Source organism: Protopterus annectens, chromosome 4.part0, assembly GCF_019279795.1.
Source record: "Protopterus annectens isolate FY-2018-M chromosome 4.part0, PAN1.0, whole genome shotgun sequence".
NCBI classification, from domain to species: Eukaryota; Metazoa; Chordata; order Ceratodontiformes; family Protopteridae; genus Protopterus; species Protopterus annectens.
In genome coordinates, this window is record NC_056733.1 from 1,551,110,294 (window position 1) to 1,551,136,996 (window position 26,703).

The following is a 26,703-nucleotide window of genomic DNA, read 5'->3' on the forward strand; positions in this document are numbered from 1 at the left end:
GTCTTAAAGGGCATTTTACATATATTGCGGATGAGCAGGAGGATGTAGTGGATAGAAGGTACAGATGTGGGCACTGTAGAGTGCAACCACAAGTGCAGGCCAAGGGAACATGGTAGATGACATGGAATTGCCAGTAAAAATTACAGATGTTCTACAATCATCATCATTCATCATCATCATCCCCTTTTTCCCATTTATATGGGGTCGGGGTATCGTATTAGCTGTCGCCAACTCTCTCGATTCAGTGCCACACTCCTGCCTTCTTCAGCACTCATGCCTGACTGTCACAGATCTTCTTTCACACAATCCATCCACCTCTTTGCTGGACGCCCTCGCTTCCTCTTACCTTCTTCCTGTCTGCCCCAAATCTCCCTCACCAGATTGTCTTCTGCTTTTCTACACATGTGCCCATATCATCGTAATCTGTTTTCTTTGATCTTTTCTGCAATTGGAGTTACTTTGGCTTCTGCTCTTATGTCCTCATTTCTTTGCCTGTCCCGCAGTGTGCATCCTACCACCTTTCTCAGGCACTTCATTTCCATCACCCCTAGCTTCTTCAACTGTTCTGCCTTTACTGCCCAGGTTTCTGTATCATACAGTAGTACTGGTCGCACCACTGTCTTGTACACCTTACTTTCAGCTTCTTTGGCATTCTTCTGTCATATACTACACCTGATACTCTATGCCAGTTGGCAGCAGCCACTCTGATTCTAGCTTTGACCTCTTCATTCAGACTACCCTTCTCCTCAACCACCCCTCCCAGATACTTGAAGCTGTTTACCTGTTCCACTATCTTCCCATCTATCTCTATTCTCAGCTTCTTCTGATTTCCACAATCTGCTGCCATTACCACTGTCTTATCTGTGCTTAGTTTCATCCCATGCGCCTTCAGATTTGCATTCCTTTCTCCTATCCTTTGCTGAAGTTCTAGATCAGAGACTGCCTGTACTGCCACATCGTCTGCATACAGCAGCTTTGTTGCTCTGACCCCCCCCCAACCTGTTTGCTGATGTAGTCCATTACCAGTATGAACAGCAGTGGGCTCAGAGCTGAACCCTGATGTACAAATCAGCCTTTATATGCTGTTAACATCTGCAATGTAAGTCTGTCTATACCATTGCATATGGGAGTGAAATCAATTATTTAAAATATCAACACCTGTATGCATAGAGTTCAAATCAATATTATTCCAGTAATTCTTAACAACTTCTCTTAGAGATAACATTTTGAGTAAAAATTAATTTAACCAGGTATCTTTGGAAATAACTAATTTGAAAAGTTTTACTATTCATCAAAACATTTTGAAACACCAAGAAATCGGTAGGAGACAGGCAAGCAGTAGCATGACAAAAGTGCAGTAAATTGTATAAAATACGCGTGTTTTAACGTTTGACAAGTTTATTAAAACAAGACACATTTTTGTCTCTCTTAAATGAGAAACTTCTTCAGAAATAATAAAAGTGGAACACTGGAACTATTTAAAAGTTCCGCCTAAATGCCAATCAGTAAAATAGTCCAAACAGCAAAAAGGATTTTTTTAAAAATACAGTTGAACAGGAAAACTTAATCGGCTGAAACAATGTTACTTAAACAGGATTTTGTATAAAAAAATCATGTATATAGAGAGTAGTGTACATAGCAAGAATAATTATAATTTAAAATCCAGACTGTACAATACAGTATAAAAAGTTATTTTTCCTTGACGAAAGTGAACGTATTAAACTGCTGATACACAAGAACCGGCACTTACTGTCTAAAGACAGTACACTTATAGAGAGAATCGGTTCCTTCCCAACCATTATTTACAGGAGAGGTTCTAATCTTAAAAGTCTTTAAGAACGTAAACAATTCAGGACAAGTAATAGAGCTTGTGGGACTTCCCCTTGTGGGTTCTGTAGAATGTGTAAATATGTTAAACAAAGTAATTACTTCCAGGTAGACAACAAGAAATATTACATCAGACATAAACTCGACTGTAATTCTACAAGCATAGTTTACTTAGCTATGTGCACACACTATAACACCTTCTGTGTAAGAAAAACTGACTGTAGACTACTGGATAGAATCTATGAGCATATTTACGCTATTTCTAAAAATAAGAGCGATAATGCACTAGCTAAACATGTTTATGCTAAACCAGATCATTCTTTCCAGTTTTTAGCTATAGACCAGCTAACATGGGACATTAGATGTGGTCCAATTTCCATTCAGTTAGAATGTCGTGAACTAGAATGGCAACTTCTCTTAAAGGCATTTTGTGTTCCGGGTCTAAATGACAACTGTAACATTACTTGCTTGTTGAAATTGAAGAGCTGTTTGAGATAAACACTTTTATATATACTTTAATATATTTTAACACACTTTCAGTCTGTCAAACTATACTCCTTGTATGCTGCTTGCTATTATATGTAGGTGATGACCCAGTGTAATTTTACAAAATGTACATTTTTTTATTTTTTATTTTTTATTTTTTTTAATACTTGCACTGGTTAGTATTTTTCACCAAGGAAAAAAACTTTTTATACTGCATTTTACAGTCTGGATTTTAAATTATGATTATTCTTGCTATGTACACTTCTCTCTATATATGAAGAGTTTGCTGCTAGCAAACAACTTTACATTTCATTGTTTCATCTACAAATAAAGTGCCTGTTCCCCTTGAAGAGTAAATTGCCTATGTTACATTAAAAATCATAAGCTAGTAATATTGCAAAAGGGAATGGATGGCAAACTGATAACAGGTTCATAGTTACTATGTATCTTCTCCAAAGAAGGACATTTACAGGAATGCAGCATCCACCCCCTTTAAAGTGTAACACAGTATAGTATTAGTAATCCAGCTATATATTGTGGGAGTAGGACCCACGGGTCTATATTAGATCACCGAACACTTAAAAAAGTGAACAGTGATTAATCGACCCTATGTAAGTGAAAGCTTACAATTTTGAACTGTCAGAACAGTTTTCCTAGGGGAAAAAAATCACTGGTCCAACAAAAATAAATAAATAAATAAAACACTTTAAACATTACATTACCCCCTACATAAATATACCAACTCCGAGACCGCACTACAGTGCCGAAAATGGCAAAGTAGCAAAGTGACCAAGCAAATTCTTTCCCAGGGAAAGATTTGCTTAAAAGCCACTTCAATATTTTGCCATTTCAGACTTTTGAGTTCGACCAAGATGCATTTAAAAGAATGCGTCTTTGGTCTTCTAATAGGGAACTGAACCCACAGCCTTCTGCATCAAAAGCAAGTATATTACTTGTTGTGTACTAACAATGTGAACAAGCCTGGCCTAAGCAGAAATAAACTTCTCTTCCCCTGAAGCTCTCGGCTCCTTGTAAAATCCACTTGACACAAATAAATCTCTCAACTTTGCAGCACAAGACATCTGGGAAAAAAACAAAATTTATTGGGGAACCAAGGCCAGATACACATTTTAAACATGGCTTGTATAATCTTAGAAAGTTGCTGGAATAAAGAGTTTTGTGTTAACGTGTTTCCTGAAAGGAAGACTGAAACTTAAATGGCTATCATTATTTAGTGAATTCGGTTCTCACTGATTTGCCAGAAAACAACAGATTTTAAGAGGAACAGACCAAACGTATTAGACAAACATTCCAGACGTTCTGTGAAAATCTGGACAGTTGAGAACTTGAATCACAAGTGGTGGTATGGGTAGAAAATTCAGGCTCATGTTTCCTGTACCTAAGGTACAGGATTTAAGCCCGAGTAACACTAACCACCAGGTATACCTACCTGGGGCAATTTACACACACGCCAAGCAAACCAGCAGAATTAAATCCCACTTAAATCTCACACACAACAAGCAATAAGAACCAGCAGAATTAAATCAAACACACACAGGAAGCAATCACCAGCATAATTAAATCACATACACAGCAAGTCAATAAAATGTCCACTGAGTGTTTGCATTTCTGTATTCATCTGTTCTCCACAGAAATTCTAATAAACCCCACACCTGCAGTACCTGTTTTATTAAAAGCACAGTTGTCTGTTAGTTCAGCCTGTGAGGCACCTGGGCAACATGTCTAAATTATAATATTTGTTAATTATAACATATAAATTATAACATATTTGCTGTATCCATGACTATTTGTAAGCTTCTGAGCCCCCAAACCTGTCTGTGTTGGAAAAAAGCATTTTAGCTTAATTTTGTTTCTTAGAACTAGCCAATTTTTAGTTTCAGCACTCAAATCTGTTTCTATGAGTTCAGCACTTGTTCAGAACTTGTTGTAAGCACTAAATAAGTTACACATTACTACAGCACTCAACTTCCCTCACTTGTCTAGAGGAAAACAGTTTTTAATACTTAATAAATAAGCACCTATCCAGGCATGTCTAAGGGTCAGCTCCTGGAGTTTTCCCCTGTCTACCTGATGAATCTGGGCATCTAGGGGCAATGCAGCAATTGCCTCATGTACACAGACAACCCTCTCCTCCTACCACCCAACACTACAACCTGTGAGAGATGCACTTATATAGCCAAACTATTATCAAAGCTCTCTGCACCCAAGACTGGAATAGAAAGTCAAGAGGAGAAGGTAAACACTTGCACCACACCACACTCATCACATAGTCCCTCAAAATCTACACCACTAAAACACACACATAGAAACGCAAAACACACACCTACATTCACAAAGGCTCTCAATAAAAACCTGCCCAAGCAACAGGGACCTCCAAAGCAGAAAAGCAAGTAAACTCCACCCCCCAACACAACCCAAATGACACATAGCACACAATCTGTGTGCCACACAACCACAGCCCTTAAGGCATAACAACGTACCTAACACTCTAGTCATAGGTGACTCTATAGTCAGGCACACTGATGTCCCACTCACCAGGCCAAACAAGGAGAACGTTACTGTCAGCTGCCTGTCAGGTGCCAGGATCCACCACATAATGCATGCACTCAGGTCACTCCACAACAAGTACAAATATGATTCTGTCATTGTCCATGTTGGTGTGAATGACCTGAGACATACCTCCCTGGACTACATGAAAAGAGAAAAATGGATGAGCTCTCCGATCTTGTAGCTCAGGCAGGTATGACCCTAGCTTTCAGTAGCTTCCTGCCATCACCCAGAATGATACCACAGTACAAGAACAAAATGATTGACTTCAACAATTGGCTAAGCTTCTGGTGTCATTCTAAGGGGATCCAGCATTTGTCTGCCTGGGATGAAATGATCAACAGACCACAATGCTTTGTCAGAGATGGCCTGCATCAGTCGCCCTTGGGGTACTGGCTAAGGCTCTTGCCACCCCATAGTGCTTTAGGCAAGGTTCAAATGACAAATTCACCACCGTAACAGGTACAAGAAAGCAAAATCTGAGGATAATGCTACTCAATGCTAGAAGTCTAAACCTCAAAATGTACTCACTCGAGGCCTTAAAATGGAGAACATCGACATCTGTGCAGTGACAGAGACCTGGTTCAAAGCTCCAGAGACACCCCTGTATTACCAGGCTATAATTCATACCACACCTTTTGGCCACCTAACACAGACTGAAGCACTATAGGCGGAAGTGTGCCCATATTCATTAAGGATATCTACACCTTCAGGCTAGTTGCACAGCGTAATGCATCCGAGATTATCCAAGTGCAACTAACTCTGGGCAAGACCGCAATCCAAATTGTAGCTTGCTACAGACCCCCCCACTATGCCCAGGATTCCCACTCCTCATTTCTTGATACACTGGAAAATATTAGGGTTAAACCCAAAACCCTAGTAATGGGTGATTTCAACTACCCCACCATTAACTGGGAAAACTACTCATGTACCAACTCTTTTGCTCAACGTTTTCTGGAATTCATAAATTCCAATGCCTTGGATCAACTTATTCACACCTTCACCAGGGGCAGCAGTATCTTAGACATAGTCATTACCAACATGATGACCAGTGTTCCACACCAGAGGTCAATTCCTCTTTGGTCAGATCCAACCACAAGCTAATCACCCTAGACATCCACATCCTGCCCCCACCCCCCATTAGGGAAACCACAGTAAAAAACCTCTCCAAAGCCAACTTCACACTTCTTAAGACAGAAGTGGCAAACTTCATAACAGCCATGCAGCTGGACAATAGAGGTACGATTCCTGAATCCTACACAAATGCACTTTATAAGCACTTAAACAAGTGCATGGATCGTGCTATTCCTAACAGAACCAAGATGCTATCCTCCAAAAAAAGGAAAACAATCTGGTGGTCCTTTGCCATAAACAAACTCTACAACAGAAGAAAGAAACTGTTGCAAAAAATAGTAAAATCCCATGACTGGAGGAAATCCCTGGTCAGCCACAGTAAGAAGCTGAGCTCTCTCATAAAATCCTCCAAAGCTAATTACGAAAACAAAATTGCCACTTACTCTAAAGACAACCACAAAGCATTTTATAGCTATGTCAAGAATCTCAATGGCAACACTCAGATCTGCCCTGAGTTACAGCTCAATGGCTCTAAATATACAGAACCAACTGATATTGCCAACATCCTGGCAGATAGATTCAGTGATAACTTTACCCCCCTCTCACCCCCTAGAGGGCCCATCTCTATACTGGAAGAATGCAAAGTTCCTGTAATCATGGCTGCACAGGTAAAAAACACACTCTCCAAAGCCAAGAACACAGCATCCATGGGACCTGACAATATCCCAGGCTGAGTTCTACACAAACTACAGAACAAACTGGCACCCCACCTAAGTACCATGTTCAATCATAGCCTCACCTCAGACTTTGTGCCCACTGAATGGCACACCATGATGGTTGTCCCACTCCACAAAGGGAGAGCCATGACAGACCCCAGCAAATACCACCCCATTAGCCTGACAAGCCTGGTTTACAAGGCCATGGAATGTATCATCATGGAAGTCATAAACAAAGATACTGGTAATCTACAAACTCTGGACACCACCCAGTTCGGGTTTGTAAAAGGCAGATCATGTCTCCTAAACCTGATAGACTTCTTTGAAAGCAGTCACCAAAGCCCTAGATGAGGGTAATATGGTTCACACAGCCTATCTAAATCTCGCCAAGGCTTTCGATACCATCCCCCACTCTGAAATTATAGATGAACTCACTAAACTAGGTATTAATCCCTATGTCACAAGATGGGTTGCCAACTGGCTCATGGACAGAACCCACACTGTGAAAGTAGCAGACTCCAAATTCGACTTTAGACCAGTGACAAGTGGCGTACCACAGGGTTCAGTCCTCAGTCCTCTACTGTTTGGTATCTACTTCTCTGAAGTACAGGCTAACACAGAAAGTCTTTAGCTAATGAAGCTTGCAGATGACTGCAATCTGGGAGCCATAATCAAAACTCCTAATGATGTGGACATCCTACAAAAAGGCCTCAATGAGACAGATGTCTGGTGTCAAAGCCATGGCCTGAAGCTAAATGCCAAAAAGTGCATTGTCATCCCCTTTGGTAAAAACTCTGTACCCATGAACTACCACAAAGGTGGTAGTCTACTTAACACCAAAAGTGTGATAAGAGACCTTGGGACACAGGTGGACAGTAGTCTTTCTTTTGATAATCACATCACCGCAGTAGTCAGGAAATCCTTCTATGTGGTACACCTCATCACAAAAGGTTTCTCATCCAGAAAAAAAAAGGTCATTGTTCCCCTCTGCACATCACTCATTAGGCCCATTACAGAGTCCAGCGCCCCTTTTGGTATGTACCTCACAGGACATCTACAACAACTGGAGAGGCCACAGAAATACCTCACAAAGAGGATTACTGGCTTCAAACAGATACCCTACGCAGACTGTCTAAAAAAAACTCCAGGTTTACTCCATCGCATATTGCCTACTCAGAGGCGATCTCTGCCTAACATACAAAGCTATATCAAACCCAGAGCTGTTGGACATGCTCCACTTAAAGAAATCCCAATCCCTCTGAGCTACATGCTGTAGGGACTTAAACCTTGGCACCACAATAAACAGAACATGCTGAAGGGATAGATTCCTGTCCCAGAGACTTCCCATACTCTGGAACAGACTGCCTATCTATGTCAAACAGAGCTCCTCATTAGCACTCTTCAAGAAAAATCTTGATGATTGGATGGGAAATAGGAAATTCACCCCAAGGATCACTTCTGTGGCTTTGGTCTACAGGGGCACAGGAAAATAATTTTCTTGGGTGGCGAAAGCCTTTTTTGGCTAGGCTTATATAGGCCCTAGTGCCAATAGCCTAGTACCTACCTATGAACCTATGAACCTATAACATACTGTGGGTTCTTTTAAAAGGAGATAACATATTTTAATTGTCACATTGGTTTACTTCACCCATAATATTTCATTGAAGAAGCATATCCCAATAATTAATATTAATGGTTATGTTGTGCATGTTTACAAATAAAAAAGTTTATCATCAAATTCCATTGAATGTGCCTGTAATCCATAACACTCTGATAAGATTACCTTACTAACAACATGGATTGTAGAGCTGTACCTATTTGTTTAAGAAAAGCATGTGCTGGCTGTTTACTTGGCTTGTATGGAAACAGGACAGCATGCCTGGATTTTGACATGCTGTGGGGTCAAATTCCTATAGGGGACGCATATCTAAAATTGCTATCTTGGTTTAGTCCACCCATAGCATCTATTTAGAAAAGCATATTCCACTTATTGTTATTAATATATATTTTGAACATGGTTGCAAATAATGCAGTTATTCACCGAATTCCTATGAACATATTTGTAATCAGTAGTGGTTCGTTAACATCAGCTATTTAACAGCAGTGCCAGTAAAGCTTGCTTCAGATTGTTATATGTCTGACCAATGGTTTGATTAATATTGTATACTTTGAGAAAGTTCTATCAAGTTCTGTTTTACCACTAAATATTACCATCAATTCAAGAACATCATCTTGATGTTTTGAGGGAATGGGATGGGAAGACTAGCAGCTGAAATGCAGAACAGTGAAGATGTATGCATTTTGTTAGTGATGTGCACTTTGCCAAGGAATGTCATGGTACACATGCATAACTTACTGTGTCCCTTAAGCACAGCAACTTGTGTGGTTCTATTCATAGAAGCTCTGTGCTACAAAATACTGTCCCACTGTCTGAGGAATAACTGATTTCCATTACTGTTAATGTTGCTGAACACAGTGTTAACATGAAATAAGGTTTTCAAACTATTTAAGTACAAAACCAGCAAACGTTCATACTTAGAAATCCTAATCCAGAATCCATGTGAGTAGACCGACCCCCATAAACAAGTATTTTTACTGCATTCAAAACATGTATTTTTCAGTCGAGATAAATAAACTAGACAGGTAGCTCTCAAGATTAGAGTTTGAATGTACATTGTGGTTGTAGGTTTAAATCTCATGTCCTCCAGTCCATTAACACCTGTATGTAACACTGAAAATGTATGCAGTGATTGCCCAGTATTCTTCATGAATAAATTGAATAGAAATTGTTCTGAGTAAGGTATATCACTGTTATGTATGGAATGCATCAGTCATACTTTCTCTTTTCTGTTTCTAGGTGAGGAGGATTGGACCAGGAATCAAGCCATGTGCATCAAGTGGATGCAGAGGCTTGAGGAACAGTAGAGGGAGGTATATTGATTATGTTCTCTGTTTTATGAAATAAAATGCATCTGCTCCTGTTTACAGGCCTTTTTTTTCACAATAACGTATATTGCTTAGAAAGCAGAAACACCCTTCATGCCTCAGTGAGGTAAATGAAATCATCACACTAGTTGTGCTTACAACTGTGACTGAAACCTAAACATGTTGAACTATCATGTAGCATTGAGACATTGTTTAAGCACACAGGTTTTGAATTGTACTCTTCAACATAAATAAGAGTTGGGTTTGTGTACCTGTCATACATATAGTCACATGTAAACTCTAGGGTGTTGACTTCTGCCTATAATGTATGCTGTTTGTGGTTTCCAGTGATTGATGTGTTGTGTATAGCTTCCCTCTTCATAGACTGAATTGGTGTCTGTTGTGTCATTGTTTGCACTGTCATTTTCAGACTGTGTGGTATGCCCTGCCATTCAACATTGGTATTGTTCGTACCTACAATACTTTGTGTGTTTTTGTTAAAACTGTTAGAGGCTAGGTTTGCTGATACTTCTGTTGATAGACATTTGTTTGCAGTAGTTCATAATCAGCAAGCATCTTCACGTTGTTTGCATTTCGCAGGCTACTGACTGGTAATAAGTTTTGGTAGAGATAATGTATACACTTGTATGCATGCAATACTGTTAGTAACAGATATAATAGATTCTCATATGTCCTAAGCTGTGGTGATTGAACATATAAAATACTTATTATTGTTATATTCATTACATTTATGTGTGTTCAGCAAATTATAATTTTGCCTGTCTCAGATGTCTGTCATATGGCTTACCTATTGTCCACAAAATTGTCATACCACTTTCTCCTCTTTTTAACAATGATACTTGGTGGTTGTTCATATAAATTAGTAGATGCAGACAGTAAAATCTCTCCATTTGAGCATTCATACATTCTTAGAAAGCTAATGACTATGGTGGGTGTCTCTAAGTCTATACAACTGTTAGCAAAACAATACTGACATCTTGTTAACGAATAGGACAGTTAGGGATGGCATTTACGAGGTAACTCTGTCCATAATGGATGTGTATAAATTGTCATTATATTCATATTAGTTTATGCTACGATATTCATGGGACTGTTCTGTATGATAGACATTTGCTTTTCTTTTCTATTGTGTTTTGCAATTAATCTTAACAGATCATGGGACCCAAGGATGTTCTTTTATCAGACACGATGATCACATGCCAGACCACTGCCAGAGTCTTCTGATGATGATGGTGATGATGATGATGCTGATGATAACAAGGATCCTGGACTCACCCCTGCTCGAGACATCATGCCTTCACCCCAAAGAAGGCAACAACATGAACATAATTGAGATGATTATCTGGAGGAGATCAGGGAGGTCAAGACCAATGTGCTCTGAACACAGATGAGGGACATGTTTGGGTTTTTTTAGGGAATTTTTTTAGGAAATATTTTTTGTACTAAAGATAGCAAACTTACTAAAAATAATAAAAAACGATGTGCAGAATGTGTGTGTGTGTATATATATATATATATATATATATATATATATATATATATATATATATACATATATGTTTAGTTACTTTAACCTCAATTCTGATTTGATTAGATTTGGCACACTCTTATATCACACGAGATATTTAAATGGTAGATTCAAAACACACATTTTACATGCTGCTATTACCATAACGTTTTGGCATAATTTTCCAGTTTAGCATACTGATGCACACTCATGCACACTCTTGCACACCTGCACACTTTCATTCATTACTAATTTACTTCAGCCACTGTTTTCTGTATTTTTGTGTGTATTTTCTACTGGTTTTCATTGTTTAATTATGTTTGAGGGGGGTTGTAAACATGAAAACTCTCATGGCAGGTGTTTTTTTTTCTCTCAACTGCAAAGCATTGTTTTTTTTTTCTGAGCTGCAAATAACAGTTTTTATGCACATTAGTACACATGGACGAATGCTTATTAGATAGCATTACACATATATGTATTTATATTTATAGTGTTCTAATTAGATAATTTTTATGGTTAGATAGGATTGTGTGTTTTTTTCTTGTAACTATCTAGATAGCTCTTTTTACTTATCTACCTATGTATATGATTTTAGTTCTTGTCACAGACCCGATGAAAGCTTTATTGCATTAGTCGAAAGAGATTTTAGTTAAAAGTTAATCTATTTATATATATATGTTATGCTTTTCTTTGTACTTGAGTTTGGAATGCGAGTTGTAAATAGCTAGTGTTTTCCTTAACTAGGATTTGGTTTGATTTAATCTGTAGTAGTGTGTGGGGGTAGGCAACTGCTGTTTTTAAATGCACTTTTACGGCCCTCTTTGTATTATTTGCCTAGAATAAGCTGGTTTAAAATTAAAGAATACATATATTTTCCAAACCTACTTCTAAGTGTATAAAAACTGATATGTTTCACATTGCAAAGTATTTCATATTTTTTGTTACTGAGGATTACTTGTCTGTGACAAGTAAAGGGCTGTTTCTTCGGAACACTACCTGAGTTTCATGATTTTTGGAAATTATTGTGACTGAGCTCATTAACGAAGTTTTATGACTACTAGCTTTTCTGTTTATTTTTTTTTCAAATCCATTAATATGGCACAGATAAGTAGACTACCATCAGGAGTGTTTCAGATAATTATCTGTTGAAAACAATGGAGCGGGGTGATCCAGGTAGCAGTTCTGCTGATTCATGGAGTGAGATGTCTGATAAAATTTTCAGAAATGTGGAGGATGACAATGTGGAGAAGGAACCAGGTAATATGGCAGCAGAAAATGCAGCAGTTAAAACTTATGCATCAGTGACAGAAAGTAAAAGAGGAAAGCAACAACTAACTGAGAAGGAGTTTGATTTTATCTGAGCAGAAAATGCAGTAGTTAAATCTTAAGCAGCAGTGACAGTAGGCAAAAAAGGAATGCAGCAACAAACTGTAAGCAAAACTGTTTTTTATTGTTTGTTTTTAAAGAAGAGAAGGCCAACTGTGAGAGTAAGAAAAAAAAAATGTTCCTCCCTTGGATTCATTAACAATTGCATGGGCTTTGCATGGAGCCTACATAATATTTACATGTTACCATGATGAGCAGCAGAGCTAATTGCATATGTTTACTGCTAGTTGCACAAAAACTAATACATGCATGGTTCAGTAGCCAGCAACAGTGTTGACAGCCAAGAAACCATGCTGAGAAGCACAAGCACACAGAATTAACAAACAGGATGGTCTGTGGGTAAGCCTGTTAAGCCCACTTGCATGGAAAGCATGAAAAGCTACATAAGGCAAATGATTTGTACTGTACACATGCAAGGGACATGTGGTGAGTGTACTGTGCACATAAACAAAACATATAAATACAGTAATAAGAGGGTATATGAAACAGCAAGGGCAACTACAATACATGGGTTACCAGACAGGAAAAGTGTACAGAGGACAATGTGTACCAAAGTCAAACAGAGGTACACAGAAATATGTAAGAGGGGAGGGTAAATGTTCAAAGTTTAGTACAATAGTTTATGTGAAGTGCTTATGTCACAAAGAAAACTTTGTAATATTAAAATTATGCATTATGTGTGGCAGAATAATTAATGGTGGTCACAATTCATAAGTAAATATAGGTAAATAAAAGCAGATATGATATTATAGGATGTAACAGTTATACATATTCACATTGTAATAGAAGGGGATTACATGACATATGAATGGCACTGACATGATGAGTTGAGATAAGAGTTCGCAAGGATTGTACGTACATAATGAGATAGTTGGACAGGGTGTATTTAGTCCATATAACATTTTAGAAAATAGGAATGGCTCACAAACCTCAATCTCCTTTTACAAGAATCAAACCCATCCCATCAATGACTTGTCTATTAACTGTGTATGCCACAGAAACAGACCTAACACATATATGAGGAGTATCACCCTTGGAAGGAATTATGCAACTCAATATTATAATAGTTATGCATCCCATATGTAGGAGTGTGTGGTGTTACAAATGCGAGAGCAGAGTGTGGCATACATAATACTTTTGCTTAAGGCACTCCTGCCTGACACAGTTATTATGCCAACAGACAAGAGCAAATGCAAAACCCACACCATGATGCAACATATTCCCCAGAGCTGTGTATTGTTGACATAGGGTATTGTGACAAACAAATGAAATTAATGTGTGAATTAAAAAAGGATTCCTGAGATTGAATGTCATGTCAGCATATCAGACTGATGGCAATTAAATGAGTATGTGCATGTGCACACAATTTCATCAGTCCTATATCTATGTTCTGTGGTCAAGGACAACTTCTCAGTATATCTGTTCACTTACCATCCAAGAACTGGAACACACCTGTGTACACTGCTGTACTCAATGCATCTGTCAAGGTATCACTCTTACCATTACATTGGCAGAACAAATGTGTACTTTCAGGAAAACCAAAGCTATGTTCACATTTGTTCCTTTAACATATCAAGAGATAACAGTGACATGATGCAATGGTTGTTGTGTGATGTCCTTGCATTCACACAAAAGGAATCCCTATGGTAGAACTGAAAATCAAGCTGTACAGCTTCTCCAAATAACAAGATGGCTGTTAATCACAATTGTTACAGTGTAACTGTTATCACAGCTGTTGAACTCCACCTATGTATTCATTCAATCATCTGTACTTTACTCATAATTTTACCTACTAGAATTGATGGGGGAGGCACCTGCCACTCTATGTATACAAGCTATAATTGGGGGAGTGTTTTTTGTGCAGAACAGTTAAGGACACAAATGCTTCCAGTCACTCAGTTATGACTTGGAGCACTTTCCTAATCATTGAGAAAAACAAAGCTATAGTGGGATTATTAAATGTGCCATCATATATGTGACAATTGCCATACGTGTGGTTATGTGAAAACATTACATCATGTGTATGAATCAAGGAATATGTCTCCCTTTAATTACTTAGAAATAATCTTGTTGTAGGTAAGACAACATTGCCTTTTGCTAGGTACACCCCAAACACACCTGTAGGCCCCTGTTGTCACTGTGACAGTAGAACAACAATAAAGTACAATGTGGATATAGTCCCATATTAGAACACATACTTTATTTAGGCAACAACATACATTACATCATCTCATATCTCCAGTCCTGAGGAGGTGTTTCACTACAACTGTGATGGAATGACAATCTATTCAAATGACAGCATCAGTCTGCAATATATAGCCTTTCTAAAATAAATGTAGAATATATTTGTAACAGGAAACATGAACATAGGCTGGAGCAAGGACTGTTGCTGTAAGAAGTGACATCAGAATTTGAATTATATAACTAGCATCACAGGCTAAGGAAGGTTTGCTGAAATACAAGGGCAACTACAGATTTATTTGATGACTGTGACTGCACATTTCAATGGATGATATCATCATTGTGTATTACCTTGATGTTTCCTCTAAAAATGGCTTTATAGCACTAGCACACTGTATAGATATACCTCATATAGGTATTTGCAACTTGTTTTGCACAGTAAGAGGAGGAAAGACACAGCCACAGTTGACAGTCATTCTTGAATTTGAACTCCCTACCTATGTACTGAAACAACCTGCACATGAGTGTATTAGACACATACCACAGGAGACGTCATTGCATATGAGATGCACTGCATATCTGAAAGGATGACATCAGCTGTGTCATGCAAAGGAGATGTAAAAATTACTTCTACAGCTATGTGGAGTTTTAAATGTCAGTACTAAGTCTCTTCTGTCCATTTACATTCTCGCACACAGAGTCAGGACAGTCTCTCCTGTATTCAAACTCCCTACCTATCGCCAGATACAATCTGCACACAAGTGCATTATACCCCCACACTAAACAAGAAATCTGACTTTATGAGAGTAAGAGTGCATTATTGAAATGATGACCTCAGCACTGTGAAACAGACAATATGCATTTTGGAGAGAGTAAAAATGAGACATGGTATTGATCTTACCATCTATATGTTTCTCACTAATGGCCATCAAATGATCACACCTGTTGAATTAATCCTCAAGTGATGCAATTGACCCACCTTCACTTACACAACTTGATTGCCGTGAGATTAGAACCACCTTTCTATCTAGTTATACAATCTGGAAGACACAGTACTTAACCAAAGCCCTTCCTATCTAGTTATGCAATCTACTAGAGTACACAGTATTTAAGAAAAGCACCACTATGGAAGTCTGACATTGATTGAGAGTGCATTTTATAGAGGATAACATCAGCATTGTGTTGCTGAAAAGATGATGTTGTGAGAAGCGTCTGCCATTGATGTGGGCTCATGCTGCAGTGTAACGTTTACTCCAGGCTACTATTGGATTAAGGCAAGCAGTAGTTAACATAATTTTTACACAAGCTGACTGCTGTGAGATTAGAAGTCTCTACTTATCTAACCATGCCAGCTAGAGGACACTTACTTAACACAAGCACCACAGCAGAAGTCTAATATTCAACATGTGAGAGTGCACTTTTTAGAGGATGACATCAGTATCTGAATGCAGAAATGATGATGTTGAGAGAAGGGTCTGAAATTGATGTGGACTAATCCTGTAGTGTAAAACTAATGCCAGGCTACTACTCTATTATGGAAACCAGTATTTAAGGTCATTTTAGGACACCTCAATTAATGCACACAAGTTGACTGCTGTGAGATTAGAAACCCTTATTTATCCAGCAATGCAATTTAGAGGACAAAGTACTTAACACAAGTGCCACTGCAAAAGTCTGATTTTTACAGTTTGTTGGTGCATTTTATAGAGAATGGCAACATCACTGTGTTGCAGAGAAGATGATGTTGAGAGAAGGGTCTGACACTGATGTAGACTTACCCTGTAGTGTAAAATTAACTACAGGCTAGTACTGTATTGTGGACAGCAGTAGTTAAGGTCATCTTTGCTCAATGCCATGCACACACAGTAGTTGACTGTTGTCATATTGAACCACTGCTGATCTAGCTGTATAATCTAGATGGCACAGCAGTTAACACAAGCCCCATTGCAAAAGTCTGACTTTCATGGTGGGAACATGCACTTTATAGTGGTTGCCATCAATGTAGTTTTGCAGAGAAGATGATGTTGAGAGAAGGGTCTGAAACTGATGTGGACTCACCATGCAGTGTAAAATTAACTATAAGCCTCTACTGTATTATGGACAATAGTAGTTAAATTCATATCCACACAACTCATTACACATGTACATATATACAAGTTGACTGCTCTGAGATTAGACCCCCTACCTATCTAGTCTAGAGGACATATTACTTAACACAAGCATCACTGCAGAAATCTGACTTTACACTGTCAGTGCAATAGATAGGATTAGCATCTCATTATATGTCAGAGAAGATATTGTGATGCTAAAGGTTTTGTGCTAATACATATTTGTTGATATGATGGATTAAGTTCAATGTTATGATTAATACATATATACTGCTGACTTATGTCAGCTATGCTAACAGTAATGTATACTGCAGAACTAAGAGTGACATGTGCCTACCTGTCTTTTGTATATGAGACACAAGACACATACTTGTGAAATGCAGAATGGAAATTCATACATCATCAGGTTATGCTGACAGTATGCAAACCTTAATGACTGATACTGATATTAGCAATGGCATGTGCTTATGCATTGTCAATGTGGACTGTTGCTACCAGGCAATACTTAATTTTCCAATGCAGGAGGGATAACAAATTATAATTTCTGTGTGACAGTGAAATATGTTGTAGCATATTATTTGTAAGCATCAATGCTGGAGGCCTGACCCAACTCTCCATAATGAAGTGGTCGATTAAGAACATAATTCACTGCATTTCACATGAGTCCATTACACACCCACATAGTTCACTACATTTTACAAGTCCATTACACAGTTTCCATGTCATGAAGTAATATCATTCAGTAGCAATACTTATTTTTGTTTCAAATCACTTCTGAAAGCACAATGCTGAGAAACGTATTTGCAAGGATGTTGGTAAAATGTTAGCGCATGTATGTGCAGACATTGAAGTGTGATGTTCAGTTATGCTCCCAGGTAACCTTTGCACAAATAAGAATCACAGAGGAAATGTGAATTCTGATTACATTTACAGCAGATCAGTTTTATCTTCATATGTTGCATGCCATATGCTCTGCATGTTTTTATACCTTTCAATGTTAGCTCCAATGCTCACATCAGAAATGAAGTGTTGTGCTTGCCTTCTCCATTTGCACAATGGCATGCTATGAACATACAGGGTTCTCTGTTGAAGGAAAACAGTGAAACATTATATTTGGTGTGCCTTCTACAGTGCAAAAAAGCTTAGCAGCTATGAGTGGCCTTCAGCACACTGGAGAAAATCCACTTGTTAACCAAGCTTTCTCTATGGCAAAATCTGTGAGCTAAATGAAAAAGCAGACTTGAAGCAGGGTATGACTCCACTATGCAGATGATTTTACAAAGAATGTCAGCATGTGATTATTATATTAACTTTTTATCATGACTTTAAGAATACCCCTAAATGACTATTATAAATATGTTGCCTGTCAAAATTCTGTATGTAATAGCTAGTGTAATAATCTTTTATAACTACTACATATGAGAGATGCTTTGTGGCAAATCACAAGTTAACTATGTGTACAATGAGCTCTAAGGCAAACATTCACTGCATTAAGCAATAACACCTTAAACACCATTTAACATGACATACTACAGTTACTCATTGCCAGACATTGCTCAACTGCTGAGCACTACAACTGATAAAACAGAAGGGGATTACAGAAATACATAGGCAACTCATTCATAGGAAAGTCATTTATAAAAGTAGGGAGTATGACTTTCACCTAATGCTGAATATGAACCACTGTCAAGATGAAAAATGAAGTCCCCAGACTTGATCATTATCTCTAGACTCCACCAAGGAAATCCTATTTCACATATGTCAAAATCACACATTTGTAGGGACAGCGATACCCTATGTAGCCAATAGAAGTTGTAGTATTTATTCTTCAGCAACCTAATGGGAGACATAAAATACCATAACCTGACATTTACATCCATCAGCCTAATGAACAGTCAGCAGTACAAAAAGTGAGCTAGAAGGGATGAAGAAAGACACAGATATAGAGACACATATGGAAGGGAGGTGTTAAGGTTCATTAATGTATATCTTTATGGTGTGTCCTTAGTATTAATTAGTCAGGCTTGTGTATCAGTAAGTGATAGCTGGGGGTGTGAAGAAGCTGTAGGACAAGCAAACAACTGATGACATGGATAGAGTAAGGGTGGCATAATAATTTGTCCTTATAGGCATGGAATTTTTTGCAAATGCCTTTTTGCAACAGTGTTCAAATCGGTTCGTGGAAGTTTGTTAATGGATACAAATTAAGATGTATGTCATTAAACATATCATAGAAGTATAACATCACAGTAAGAAATAATGTAACATAAATCTGGACTTGAACCCTTGATGCTATGGTCAAAAAGCAATCAGACCTATGATTTATATCAACATTCCTCAGAGGAAGCTGCACTTTGTTACACCCAGTAATCAAAGGTCTTTTTGAGTAACTGTTTTAAAGAATTGCCTTTATTCTGTCTTTACTCTGTATTCTGATAGCTCAGCATATTTAAGCACCTTTGCACAAGGATAACTGGACTATTGTGAGTGATAGCAACAACTGACCAGGTTTTGCTATGGAACATAAACAGTCATTCGCCATCACTTAGCATTGGTGTGTGATGCCAAACTCTGTGCAAAGGATGAGGACAAAAAACAAAGGTTTTCTTATGGGTCATTTCTGGCTCTGGTGCTCTATGTGATTCTATGTTTTGACCAGATTAAATGTGTGAAAATGGGGTTGATAGAAAAGTGGTGAATTGGGGGGACAAGAAGAAGGGGGGACACAAGGGGAAGAATATTTGCACAAAGGTAGTGAGAGCAAACCATAGCTATCCACTTCTTCACAACATAAATGTAGAAGTGTAGCCAGAATTTGCTGATTTTGAAGAATCACCACACCAAGGTTAGGTGACAACAACAAAGTACTGTTGCACAACCAGTTGCACCGAGTCAACAATACACATTGGTGAAGTGGAGAGCTATGTATGTATGTGTTCTTAGTTTTTTGGGGAACAGGTGCCTATATAAATATATATATACATATATATATATATATATATATATATATATATATATATATATATATATACAGATACATATATTTTTTTCAAAGAGAGAATAATGTTGAGAAAGGTGATTAGGAATGTAAGTACTGGGTAGGAAGGTTAGGTAAGTAAGCAGGTGCAGACATGCAGGACAAACCAGACAGACAAGGATGGTGATGGACAAAAAAGGTGAGGAGACATCATGATTGGGGATAGGTAGGGAGTAATACAGTAGCACTCATGTCATGGATGAGAGCACTGAGTATTTAGTCCTCACCCTCAAAACTGTCATCACTGTCTCCTGTATGTAAAGAAGTTACATCAAACATGAATGGTTGTGTTGCTAAGGAGAGCTACCAATCGCTAAATGATATTGAGGCAGCCCCACCTACTGGTTTGGTTCCAGCAAAGTGCGGAGATGCTGTCTCAGAGCTGGTTAACTATACAGCTCCTCTGTAAAATGATTTACAAACTGATAAAGTAGAAGTGAAAGAAACTAGTAGTTCACCAATACCTTCTAAGTCTAATTTTTTATTACAAACACGGTTTTCACTACAGCATCCTATTGCATTCAGAGAGTGAAGCAGAGGGAAAAGTATGAGCAGAAAACACTCAAGAAACAGAACAGAAGACAAGGAGAACTTACAAAAAACAGTTGTCAAGGTAGGCCTAGAGACACGGTACAATAAAATGAAGAAGTAGCTGTTAGTAATACCAATGTATTGAATTTATCAGATTATGCTTTAGATGACAATGAAAAGCAACTATTAGCTAGAGGCTTATCATTTATACCATCTGTGTCTGGCAATTTGACTGATTTGTTATCTGATTTGAGAATGTTTGTGAGGTCATTGAACCTAAAATTATTGTTTAAAAATAATACAACTACTGATATGACTTTGAAATGTGCTAGCACTTTTATTCCATATAGCACACCAGTAATTAAAGCATTTATAAATATGTGTGAGCAGGAAATTTATGAAGATTTTTTAAATACAAAAGTAAAAAGTTTTTTTAATCTGACCAATGAAGAAAAATGTGCATTAACATCTTTATGTATGAATGATGATATAATTATTAAGTCCGCTGACAAACGCGGTACGATTGTAATCATGAATAAAGCTCAATACTTTACTTGGATGAAAGACTTTTTATCTGATGCCCAGACATTTACTTTGGTTAGTAAGGTACATGTTCATTCTATTATCAATAAGGTAAAAAGCTTTCTTTATGATTTGCTAATAGAAAATAGTATTAGTTCAGAAATATATAATTATTTGTATTTAACAAATCCGGTTATTCCATTCATTTATGGACTTCCAAAGATCCATAAATTTTTGAATGTACCATGAATCTTTGAATTAGACCTATAGTCTCTGGTAAGAAATGAATCACCACACCTATTTTGAAATATGTGGATAGTCAATTAACTCCCGTGCTGAAATTTTGTAATAGCTTTATTAAAGACACTCGTGATTTTTTATCTGCATTAAATGAATGGTGCATGGTTAATGTGAGTACAAATTTTCTGCTTGTAACAATGGATATAAGATCTTTATTCACAGTCATTCCAAACCTTTATGAAATTGATGCAGTTAGGGAATATATGATCTTACATAGCAGTTTCTACACTTCCAAAATTGAATTATTATGTTCAATGTTAGAATATGTTTTGGAAAGCAGTGTGTTTAGTTTTGATGATGAGTTCTACCATCAACAACAGGGGGTGGTGATGGGGACTCCTGTCGCCAATACCTATGCAAATATTTTGTTAGCTAGATAAGAGGAGCAATACATATTTTGCGATAACACCAATATTCTTAGAAGTGCAGACATTTTGTTTTATAAACGCTTTGTGGATGATATTTTTCTGCTATGAAAAGGGGCTGCTAGTGAATTCAATATGTTTACAAAATATCTTCATTCTACTACAGATTTTCTGTCTTTTGAAGTTAACTCCTCTTTGGAGTCCATACATTTTTTGGATAGTACCATCTCAAAAAAGAATGATACTTTTAACACCACCATCCATAGGAAAAATGTACAAGCAGTAAAATACATCAATTCAACAAGCATGCATCCAAAACATATATTCAAGGGGGTGGTGAAGAATCAATTTATGAGAGAGAGAGCAGATTAAGCACTAGAGATAGTACGTTCCATAGGGAGCTGGAAGGGATGGCATTAGACTTTAGAAAGACGGGTTATGACAGTAATATTATTGAACAATCTAAGGAAGAAGTTATGCATTTGACAGCTAGCATAGCTAAGCCCTATTTGATGGGGATGAATGATGATTCTGTTAACATTCAGTTAAATAAGTGAAAGCTTATTGATGGAAGTAATTATATAATGAGATGCAATAGACGTACGGATATCGTACAGAATATTATTAGAAAAAACTGGACCATTCTAACATCAAATCAGGAAATTAATGAGATAGTAGGATAAAAAACGAGATTTACTTTTAAGAGAAAAATAATCTTAAACATCTTTTATGATATAAAGATGTTAACAAGAGTAAAGCTGTTAAGACTTCTATAAGTAAACTTGGGATGATACCCTGTTTAAATTGTGTACACTGTATTGACATCAATACTGATGTCACTTTTATACACCCAGTAAGTGGTAAAGTGTTTAAATTTATGGCTAAGGTTACATGTAGCACAAAGAATATAGTTTAGCTTGTTAATTGCACATAATGTAATTGTTTCTATAATCGCAAGACAAATAAAAAATTAAAGGAGAGAATTGGTTCTCATTTATCAGATATTCGAAGAAATATTTTAACAAATGCATTAGCCAAACATATATCTATTAACGGGTCATTGGATAAGTTTAAGTTTAGAATTTTACAAGTGGTGTATATAAATGCTAGCGGTGGTGACATTATTAATAAAACTGAATGGATGGAATATAAGGGGATAAATTACTTTCGTGCAGACAAATTTCCTGGGCTCAACACTAGTGTTAGTATTAAACCAATTTTAAAAGATAGACATGATCTAGTTTGAGCTATGTCAGTTGGTTGTATTTTTAAGCAATCATTTAATTGCATTTTTATTTCTTTTTATTTGATGTTATGAATTTTTTAAGATGGGCACTTTAAAAGTAATTATTGTTATATAGATGTCTGAGCAGAGTGGTTGCATTGCTGTATAAAAGACAATTCAGAATGTTGATTTTATACACAGACAAAGAGTTGTACTTGAAAGCTTTGTGTGATTATTAAACTATTGTGCATTGGACTTCTTGGTTGTGATTTTTATTTTCCATTTTTGTATTCACGGTCCTTAGGCTTATAAGGTGTTTTCTTGCTTTGTGTGAACACAGAACATTGTTATAGGACTGATCCCAATTATACATCTCATCACAGTATTGTCTTGTGTTTTCATCTGTTTTTATCTGTCTGCACAATAACTTTGTCAGGCAGGAGTACCTTACACAAGGGTATTATTTTCATATGTCACACTCTGCTCCCATATTTGCAACACCACACACATCTACATATGGCGTGCGCAGCCATTAGAATATTAAAGTGCATAATTCCCTTCAAGGGTGATCCTCCTCCAAAATGTGTTATGCCTATTTCTGTAGCATACATATGTACATACATATAAATATTTCAAGCACAGGCATTAATGCCATTCTAGCTTGCCAATATACCAAAACACTTGTTCCCATAATAAGTAACCAGGCTGTTTATAAAAATATCTAAACTAATACTTGCTTTAATGTAATCTGGTAGTCTGTTCCTTACAGCAGCAACTTGGTCAGAGAACCAATTAGTACACTTCTCAGTCATACAGAATATTCTGCATAGGTTGTCTGATGATTCTTTAGTACTTTTTTTTAACACCAAACATTTCCAGAGGTAGTTGTCACTAAATGACCTATATACCTGAGTAAGATCTCCTCTTAGATATCTGTAAGAGACACTGCACAAGTTCAGATATTTTAGTCTTTCATAATAACTTAAATGTTCACATCCATAGATACCCTTGGTATATTTCTGTTGTGCTCTTTCCAGTTTACTCATGCTTGTTTTCTTAAAGGGTTTCCATATTGTTATTACATACTCAAGTTTGGGTCTAATATAACTAACAAATAATGACTTCATTATAACTATCATTAACCAATTGGCTGATATGATTAGAAAAACTCAGAGTTGAATCTACCCATATACACAGGTCCTTAAATGAGTCTATAGTTTCAATCACTGTGTGCTGTTGCTGTATTAAATATTCACATTTCAATTTATGCCTACCAAATCTGACATGCTTAATTTTTGATGATACTTGTGAACCTCAGCTATTTTTGAAAAAAAACAAAAAAAAAACTTGCTTTTTTCCCACTTTTCTGAGATTTAAAAAAGTTCAGTTACAGGCTTGCTGTTCTTGAACTGTTTGTACGTTTCTTGGAGGCCATTTTTTGCTTGGGCTAAAGGGAAGTCTCTCTGTTGATCAGTGGCAGTGAAAAACATTGAGCAGCCTACCTGCCCCAGTGGGAGTGGTTACTGACTTGAAACTGTAGTTTTATTGGCCATTTTGGGTCAATTACAAACTCCTTCATCTTCCTCTCTTAAAACCCTCTTTTGCGCGGTTTTGCGCATTTTTGTGCATAGTGCAACAGTGGGCAGCGCCACCTAATTGGGTTTAAACTATTCCTGGCTCCACAAAGTCTGCTCTTCACTTTTTCCCTTAGAACTGCTCTATCTCACAATTTAAACACCATAATCTCATTCTAAGGCTCTTCACTGGTCCAATTAAGTAATCCTACAAGTTAGCACTATTAAACCATAAGCACTACTTACTCTTATACTCTCTATGATTACCCTGTCCTCTATTGGTCCATCTTAAATTCAGTTTCCCTATATTACTCTAGCATGTCCAAAGGTCAGTCAATGGTTTCCTCTCCAGTCCAGCTGGTGAATCTGGGAATTCTGAGGCAATGTTACAACTGTCTCATGTACACGGACAACCCTCTCCTCCTCCAAACAGGTTCAAATATATGTGAGAGATGCAACTATTTAGCCAAACTGGAGGCTGAGCTCTCTCATCTCAAAACTGGTGTAACCAGTCAGGAGGAGAAGGTAACCTCACACAACACAATTCCAGTATCACATAATCCCACCACATCAGTGAACCAAACACATAAATACACAAAAACATACTCGGAGGCTCTAAATAAAAATCTACCTAAGCAACAGAGACCTCCAAAGCAGACATCCAAGTAAACGCTACCTCAAAACAAAACACACACAACACATATCCCACAAAGTCAGTGTGCCAAGCAGCCACAGCCCTTAAGGCTGAATAACACACCTGATACTCTTGTAATAGGTGACTCTATTGTCAGACACACTGACGTCCCGCTCACCAGGCTGAATAAAGAGAAGGTCATGGTGAGCTGCCTGTCGGGTGCTAGGATCCGCCACATAACGCAAGCACTCAGGTCACTCCAAAGCAAATACAAATATGACTCAGTCATTGTACATGCTGGTGTGAATGACCTGAGACATACCTCCCTGGACTACATGAAAAGAGACATAGAGGAGCTCTCTGATCATGTAGCCCAGGCTGGTATGACCCTGACCTTGAGCAGCATCTTACCCTCACCTAGAATGATGCCACAGTACAAAGACAAAATGATCGATTTTAACAATTGGCTAAAATTTTGGTGTCATTAAAAAGGGATCCAGTGTCTGTCAGCCTGGGATGACATGCTCGACAAGCCACGTTGCTTCGCTAGGGACGGCTTGCACCTGTCACCCCTGGGCTTTTGGATATTGTCAAAGGCTCTTTCCACCCCCATAGTGCCTTTTTTAGGCAAGGCTCAAAAGTCAAATCCACCCCCATAGACAGCACAAGGAACAAGAAACTGAGGGTAATGCTGCTTAATGCCAGAAGTCTTAACCTCAAAATGCACGCACTCAAAGCTCTCCTCAGTATGGAGAACATCGATATCTGTGCAGTGACAGAAACCTGTTTCAAGGCTCCAGAGAGCACCCCAGCACTACCAGGCTATACCTCATATCATGCTTTTCGGCCCCAAAACCCAGACCGAACCACAAAAGGAGGGGGAGTTTCCATATTTATCAAGGATATCCACACCTCCAGGTTAGTGGCATTGCACGAAGTATCGGAGACCATCCATGTGCAACTAACAGTGGGCAAGACTGCTTTTCAGTTTATAGCATCCTACAGACCACCCTCTCAAAGTCAGGAATCCCACTCGGCTTTCCTGAAAACATTGGAGAACATGAAGAACTCTCCGAACACCATTATATTGGGCGACTTCAACTACCCAAACATTGACTGGTAGCACTACTCAAGCCCCAGCACCTTAGCCCAAAGGTTCCTGGAAATTATAAACTCAAATGCTATGGAACAACTAGTCACCATTCCCACAAGAGGGGACAACATACTAGACCTGATCATTACCAACATGGGGACTCTATGCTCCACACCAGAAGTATATCCCTCATTGGTAAGATCAGACCATAAATTAATTTCACTGGATGTCCACATCCCGACCCCACCCCCAGCCCAGAAAACCACAGTAAAAAACTTCTCAAAAGCAAACTTCTCACTTCTCAAAACTGAAGTGGAATCCTTCAAGGCCACAGGGCCAGTGGAAACTACGGCCCAAACTGCAGAATCCTATATAAAGGTATTCTACGGACATCTCCAGGAATGCATGGATCATGCTATCCCAAACAAAACCAAGACCCAATCATCCAAAGGCAGGCGTCCAGTCTGGTGGACCCCTCCATAAATAAACTGTACAACAGAAGGAGGAAGCTACTACATGATAGAGCAAAATCCCTAATAGGGAAGGCATCTCTGATCAGTACTAGCAAAAAATTACGATCCCTCATAAAATCCTCCAAGGCCAGCTTCGAGAGAAAAATTGCA